The sequence below is a fragment of the Fukomys damarensis genome, unplaced genomic scaffold, assembly GCF_012274545.1.
Source record: "Fukomys damarensis isolate Sample0158 unplaced genomic scaffold, DMR_v1.0_HiC HiC_scaffold_19, whole genome shotgun sequence".
Classification (NCBI taxonomy): domain Eukaryota; kingdom Metazoa; phylum Chordata; class Mammalia; order Rodentia; family Bathyergidae; genus Fukomys; species Fukomys damarensis.
Window position 1 is genome coordinate 37,039,238 of NW_022900931.1, and position 7,621 is coordinate 37,046,858.

The 7,621-nt window shown below is 53.5% G+C and overlaps 1 long non-coding RNA gene across 1 annotated transcript; it reads left to right on the forward strand.

Moving 5' to 3' along the window:
• Window positions 1-1,482: 1,482 nt before the first annotated feature.
• LOC117286847 lies at window positions 1,483-4,757 on the forward strand. Its single transcript, XR_004517958.1, has 4 exons — window positions 1,483-1,649; window positions 1,901-2,066; window positions 3,602-3,672; window positions 4,486-4,757. It is a non-coding gene; the product is annotated as an uncharacterized LOC117286847 (long non-coding RNA).
• The last annotated feature ends 2,864 nt before the right edge of the window (window positions 4,758-7,621 follow it).

Sequence of the window (7,621 nt, forward strand, 5' to 3'; positions counted from 1 at the left end):
GGAAAAAAAGGAAGATGGTAAGAAAGGAAGGGAGAATTGGAGCTGAAGACAAATGCTTCCTGGTTAACGGGACTGTGGTCCGGCTGTGAACCAAGGCCAGGTGCCCAGCCTTGTAAGATCAAGAGTTCCAGAGCTCTTACAGAAGCCCTACCCTGAAATCAGATCACCTGTGGAACACCCTGGCCTGCTTTCAGCGAGAGTCCTGCCAGCTGGTTTATCAGGACCACTGCCTCCCCACCACGTTGCCCTGGGTCACTGAGTCCTCCTCCTCCCCCAAGCCCACCCTACTCTTCACTGTTGATCCTCTGAGGCCCGAACTGCCGGGCTGAGTCCAGTCTCCCCCACATCTCATTGAGGTGCTCCCTGTGCCTATCCCGGTGGTCCCGCACAGACTTCCTTACCCTGCCCTTCTAGTGTGTTTGCTCCATGTTTTCTGTAACAGCTTTCAGTAGGAAGTGGGCTTGGCGCAGGGCTGCTGGAAGGGGACAAGGGTGCCGAGGGTCAGGGCTGAGGAGCAGGACAGACCAACAGAGCGAAGCCAAGATGGGGGTTGTGGCTGGGCAGGGTCAGCCCGGTCTGAGCAGGTGGTGCAGGGCACAGAGAGAAGACAGCAATGAAGACCCAGGTGAGGCTCAGAGGCCAGGTCAGTGCGTGTCACCTGGGCACCAAGGGAAGGTCAGATCTAGTTAACCCATAGGCTGGTGGCCCAGAAGAGCTGCCCATTTGGTTTCTTCCATAGCAGGTGTGAGTCAGGGTCTCCAGTCTCCCTGTGGTTTGCACACTTTGGGAGAGGCTCGCCTCACCACCTGCACCAACGCTGGCACCAGCACACATCCTTCCTCCTTCAGACTGCTCAGGTGACAGCCTGGGCCCTGCCTTCTTCACTTCCTGCTGCTCCCAGATGTGAGCTGTGCATGAAGCACGGATGCCTGGCCCAAAGTGACTACTGTCTACTTCTGTGACCTTGGGCCAGACTGCCTGAACTGGCACTGGCTCCTCTAACCAGCTGTGGTAGCCACAGCTAGTCAGCCTCAGCTTCCTCACCAAGCAGGAGGTCAGGAGGTCTACCTGCCCCTAGCACATTTACAGAGAAGTAGGCCCTGCCAAGTTGACCTCTGTTCACTGGCAGCTGGTGATGCAGCCGTGACACACAGAAACAAAGAAGGAGGCCCTGGACAGTCTCTGCCAGGAGCTGCAGGAGACACAGATGATGAAGCTGCTGAGGCGGGCCCTGCGTGGGATGTCCTTGCTGCCTCTGACTTCGTGCTTTCCATGCTGCCCACAGGAGGACCTGGAAGCCTCCAGGCTGCAGGAGGAGCAGGCAGCCACGCTGAGAGTCCTGGCCCTGGCTGGGGAAGGTGAGTGGAGCTTCCTTGGGCAGGGTGGGCTGAGGATCGCTCTGCAACAGAGAGTTGATGGGGAAGAGACCTCTAGAGTGTTGCTCATTCTCCCCCAGAGGGTGATGGCCCAGAGGGACCTGGCAAGATGGGTGCTGAGGGGACCTGTGTGTTTTTTGCCTTCCTAGTGTGTCTCTCTGGGGACTCTCCTGGCTGCTCCCAATTTTAAATGAAGGGGGACATGGAGAAAAGGAATTTGGAGACTCCTGGGTCCAGCACCACCACCGATGACATGGGCTGCTGCAGGCCATGGTGAGGTACATCCCACTCTGTGTATTCCCCACGTGTCCTCTGCCTCCCACTGTGGTCCCTTTGGACCTCCCCATGCCTTGGTTTCCCCACCTTCTTATTTCCATTGACCTCACTCCTTCCCTGGGAAGCCACAGTCAGATACCATCCCCCAGGAAATATCAGGTGCCAGTGATCGACTGGGGCTCCTTTCTGGTCCTTGCATGCCCCTCAACTGGAGCATTTCATGCCCATATCTTATGTCACATCTGCAGATGATATTATTTAATGAAGATCCTGCAACTGCCCAGGAACCACAGGCTCCACTGCCCAGGGACCTTAAGCAACAGAATAGGCTATGCCAGGGCCTGCTCCACCTGGCAGCCCTCACCCAGGACCAACCGCAGGAGTGGTGACCGCTGGGCCCTGGGGAAGCTGGAGGTGAGTTTGTCCTAAGGCTGGCCAGGGTAGGCAGGGCAGGTGATCACAAAGCCCTGACCCTGTTGCTCTGGCTCTTGCCTCAAGGACAGTTTTGTGGCTGGTGCTGCCTTCAACAGAAAAGCCTTGGGAAATTTTTGAAGGAGAAGATTTTTGGCTTTTTTTTTTTCTCTCTCTCTCTCTCACACTAGAATTTCCCCCTGGAACATGATAACATGGTAACATCTGGCCTGGTTGGGAGGGGGCCTCTGGTGTTGTTCATGCACCTGATTCTGCCCAGCCATAGGTAAGGGTGTTTTCCCAGTGAAGTAGCCACTCTCCTCAGGTTGTAGCTCCTCCCCCGTCAAAGGTGTTCTGTTTTTAAAGGAATACTACAGAGAAGTGCTGCTTGTGTGAGAATGAAGAAAAAGGATCCTTTTTCCTGTTCTCCCAGACCCACATGCTCTTTAAAATCAGAGGCTTAGCCTGTACAGTCACTTATTTTAAAAAAGAAAAAAGAAACTAGAGAATAATAGCGCTGGCGTTAAGTGATGAAAGCCCACGTAAGAGTCATGCACAGTCATATGACAAGACAAGAGGGTGCTGTCCATGGGGCAAGGTCACGGAGCAACACCTCAACCAAACACACACAAAGAAAAAGCCAGTTACAAACTGAAGGAAGCATTGAGTAGGCTCATTTTGCAAAAAGTACAACAAAGAAAGGCACAGTTAAGAACCAAACTGCTACAGTGAACTCAAATGGCTAAAAAGAAACATAGAAGCATTCCGTTCTCCCATGCCCACAGCCAGAGATGGAAGCCCCTCCCTGCCACCTTGAAAAGAGTCTCCTGATTGTCAGATTGTCAGTAGAGTGGGGAGGGTGTGCCAAAGAAGGAGAGAAGAAGCAACCGAAAATCCTTGTGAACGAACAAAATTGGTGCCCAACATGGGCCTTACCTTGGTCTCTGGGACGCAAGCTTGACTCTCCTGGCTGGCCTTGCCAAAATGGTATGTCCTGGACAACTAACCACAGGGAAGTCCCTTCAGAAAAGGCTTGACGAGGGAACGTATTCCAGATCCTCTTGGCCTTGAAAGAAGAATTGGATAGTAAAACGGTGACAAAATTCTGTTTATGAAGTTGGGGCTAAAGGGCTCATGGAAGAACTCACTCACTCTGCAGAGCAAACTGGGGCGGGACAAAGAGAGGAAAGGAGAAAAACAAAAATAAAATCACACTCAGGAGTCGCAGTGAGGAATCACAAAGGTGGGCTTTTTGTGGCATCTCCTCTCTTCCATGAGGTCCACATATCCAGGCTGCACACAAGAACTTCCCATCCTGGGTCCTGGGAGGTATTTGGTGCTACTCTGGCATCCTGAATTTACAGGTCTCGCCTTTCCTCAGCCTGCTCCACAACACCCAACTTCCTCTATCAGTCCCACAAATACCCAGGAAAATGGAGTAGACACCAAGGAGGGTGGCAAGTAGAGACTTGGGAGGGCCGGGCAGCGGCACGAGTGGACAGGGGCACAGCAATCACTTCCTGGTACTCTCTCCAAAGATCCCGCAGAGAGGAGCACTTGTCCCACTGAAGAGACTACACCTTCTTTCCCAGAAGCCCAGCACTTCCAGGTAGGGCCAATGGGCGGTGCACCTGGGACCCTCTGAGGATGGGGCTCAGCAGGCCCAGCCAGGGCCTGGGATCTGGATGGGTGCCCTGCCCAGTGCACAGCCTCTGCCTGGCAGAGCATAGAGAAGCCAGGGGCACAGAGACAAAGTATCCTTCCCTCCCCACCTCCAATAAAAGGCAAAGGAGACAAAAGGGGGGTGGGGAGGAGCTGACTAACTTCACACACACATCCCTCCCCTTACTAACACTAAGCTCAACTTCCACAGGGCCCCTCCTTACCCACCAGCTGTTTCTCCCAGAGATAAGGCCCTGACCAGGACAAGCAGGCAGGGAGAAGCCCAATAAAGCCCACCAGAAGGTGGCCCACGTAGTCCAGGATGCCTGCCTTAATCCAAGCACAGCCTGGGAAGCCAATCCCACTGGGCCAGGGAGGAAGTTTCCCTACAACCCCATAAATGGTAGCCAGGTCCAAACACCCACGAGAAATCCATATTTACAGAAACTTCTGCTCTTCTCACCAGGGCCACTATCTTCTCTTTTCTGCATTAGAAATAAAGGATCTTCCTTTTAATTCCCTCCTGGTGCTGAGCTTAGGATCCCAGTAGATCATTCCAGCAGATCAGCAGTGCAGTGCCTGACACAAGGAGTCTGACCTATGAATTCATGGGGCCATGTGCTATCTGTACCCCATGAAACAACACACCAGTGGGTCCCTGAGAGCTGACTCCTCTGCACCACACAGCAGTGGTCTGCAAACCCCTGCACCCCCTTTAAGAGAGGCTCTTGGGTATCATGATTATTTTCCCATTTTACAGAGCTTCCAGAGTGGTGAGTTGGTGAAGATGAAGTGTGCAAGCTCCACAAGAGGCCACGCCAGGCCTAGGATGGTGTCTCCAGTATTTCTGATGGCACAGCGCTCCAGGTCCACATCACGCTGTGAAGGAGGCAGAGCTCCCACAACAAGACACAGCTTCAGTCCTCAGAAATCACACTGAGGGGAACGGATGTCCCACAGGCCCGCAGAGGTTCCCTGGCCTTGGCTACCTGGAAGTAGCCTCTAGTACCAAGCAGCTCTCAGCCAACCACAGCCACCTCGTTTTTGCTCAGTGAGTCACACACAGACCTGCCTATGGAACTCAGGCTCCAGCTTAGCCCTGCAGAGGCTGCTGGCCTGAGAAGGCTTGGCTATCTCCTGGCCAGGCTGGGGGCTTCATCAGGTGTGAACTTCAGGCTCCTGAGCACTGCCCTTCTCGTGGGAGTCTTCTGTTCTGTTTTCAGTCAGGAGGAGACCCACTCTGGTGGGAGAGGCCTTGGCTGGTACTCCCACCCAGCACCCACCCAGAGCTCCTGCCCGATCTTCATGTGGCAGGGACACTCATGCACCAGACACGTGGTGGTGGGAGTTTCAGGCCACAGCTTTCCTGCCCAGGGAAGAGTGTGGCTCTGTAGATGCCACCCACTGCCCCAGAATGGACCTGCAGACCTTGAGACCCCTCCAGATGGGACAAAGAGGAGAGAGGGAGATCCAGCCAGAGCTATGCATTGAGGAAAGTGACCCATACTTGCAAACGTACATGGATCCCTTAAGGACCTCAGAAGGACACTCCATTGCTCTGCACCCTGCCCAGTGCTCCTCCCTAAACTTCTCTCTCTTTCTCTCTGTCTCCCTCCTGCTGACCACAGGGCTCTAAGACACCTGGCCCTTGAATGCAGATTTGTTACCCTGCACTGACACTGTTCTCACATGAACCCCGACCCTCTGCTGCCATTGGAGCCCCATCCTGAGCAGCCAGGCCAGCCTTGACTCACCTCGTCATGCGGGAGACCCCAGTGGGTGAGCCCGGTTTATCCAGCTCATTTTCCAGTATTTTCCATTCTTGATATTTTTTTAAGTCTCTCAACTGCACAAAGGAAAAGCAATAATGCCGATGAAAATGACAATCCCGTGTCCACATCTTCCCGCCTAGTTTCTCCAGCAGACTCTTATGTGCACCTTCTGCTGCAACACACCAACAACTTATGAAGTGCTGTAGTGATCAGGTAATGCCTGAGCAAAGGAGCTTTCCATGTGGCTACACAAAAGGAAGGAAGGGACGATGGAGAGAGGGAAAGACCAATGGCACTGTGGTGCACGCCCGGCATCCCAAATAGTGGTGACACTGGCACAGCAGGAAAGCCTGAGGAAAAACAGCATTAAAACCATCTCAAAAGAGAAATAATAAAAAATAAAATGTGTTTGGCACATAGTTCTGCCTCCTGGAATCAATCCCTAAGGCCAACAATGACTTGTGAGGTCTCCTTTTCTAGACTGGTCTTTAGAATGCACTTATAGGTAGACAAATGCAGCTTGCCTCTTTGTCTGAGTCCCTTTCCTTGTGGCTACAACACCGTGCCCAACCCCCACAGGTTCCAGGAAGGGATGTGCATTTGGGCTCATGATTTTAGTTTCTAGTCTAGCTGACTGGCTCCAAAGCAGACAGCGTATGGCAGAGGGGTCCAGAAGAGGAGACCTGTGAACTTCATGCTGGCCAAGAAGCAGAGATAGAGGAGGAGCCAGAGAGGAAATGTCCCCTTCAAGGCCATGCCCTTAGGGGCCTGCCTCCTCCAGGGCCCACTCATCTCCTACCTGAAGCCATCCCTGCAGTCCTGATCCTGTCACCTTCCAAAAATCCCACCCCTGAACATATGAGTAATTTGAAGCCATGCCAGATCTACACCATAACATCTAGCATAGGTGTTAGAAACGTATTTATTATCTTGACACATAGATTTTGCTGTTTGCTGTGCTGGGAGCAGCTTTCTGGTCCTTGCACCCGTCATCCAGAGTGCTCTCCCCAATCCCTTATGCCACATCTGCAAATGACATTATGTAATGAAGACTCTGCCACTGCCAGGAAACAGCGGGCTCCTCTGCCCAGTGCTTGCACCTGGTCCCCCGGGTGTCCCTGGCCAGGACACCTGAGGAGGGGCCTCTCACCCCCAGGGGCACTGGTGACCATGTGGCCATGAGGAAGCTGCAGGTGAGTCTGTCCTCAGGTGGGGACGGGGAGCAGGGAAGGTGAGCACAGAGCCCTAACCCTGCTGCTCGGGCTCCTGCCCCAGGGGCACTGCAGGTGCTGGGTTCAGCCAGAAACACTCAGGAAATTTTAAAATGATAGATTCTATGGCTTTTTTTTTTCTTAGAATTTTCCCCTGGATCCTGGTAACATGGTCATCCCTGGAAAGGTTGGGAGCAGGGCTGTAGTGCTGACAAAGGGCCTAACGCTGCCTACCCAAGGGTATCCCAGTTTCCTCACAGAATCAGCCAGTGTCCTCAGCTTGTAGCTTCGCACCCAACAAAGGTTTTCTACGTTTTTTAGAAAGATTCTACAGTTTTTCTTCTTGTGCAAGAAGAACAAAAATGGCTCCATGCTCGTTCTCACAAGTTAACATGCTGTTTAAAATAACAGGTTAAGGAAATGTTCCAGAAACCTCCCCAGAGTCTGTGTGGTGATTCTGCCCTTGCCCTCCCAGTCTGGGCCCCTGAACCTTGTTCCATCCAGTGGGCTCGCAAAGGAAAACAACAATTGGCGCCCAAGCAGGGGACTCCCATATACTGGGGATCAAACTTGGATCCTCCCTCTCCTGCCTGCAGCCGCCAGAGCTCCAGCACGAGGAAGGTTATCTTGCCCCGCCCTCTCCCGCTGGGAGCCGCCATCCCTCCAGCACCTGGAAGGCTGCCTGGGCCCTGATCCACCGCGGGAAGGATACTCTCTCAGCTGTAACCTCCTGAAGTCCGGTGCATATCTGACTTCGGGCTCTGCAGAGCCACAGGGCCAGGCCCCCCCTAGGGCTGATTCTCCTGAGAACCTGGTCAAGCAGAGCCCAGAGCGGGGAAGAGAAGCACAAAGCTGCCCTCACAGGCCTGGCCCAGCTGCCTCCAGCGCAGTTCTGCCTCAGGTGGCTCCTGGC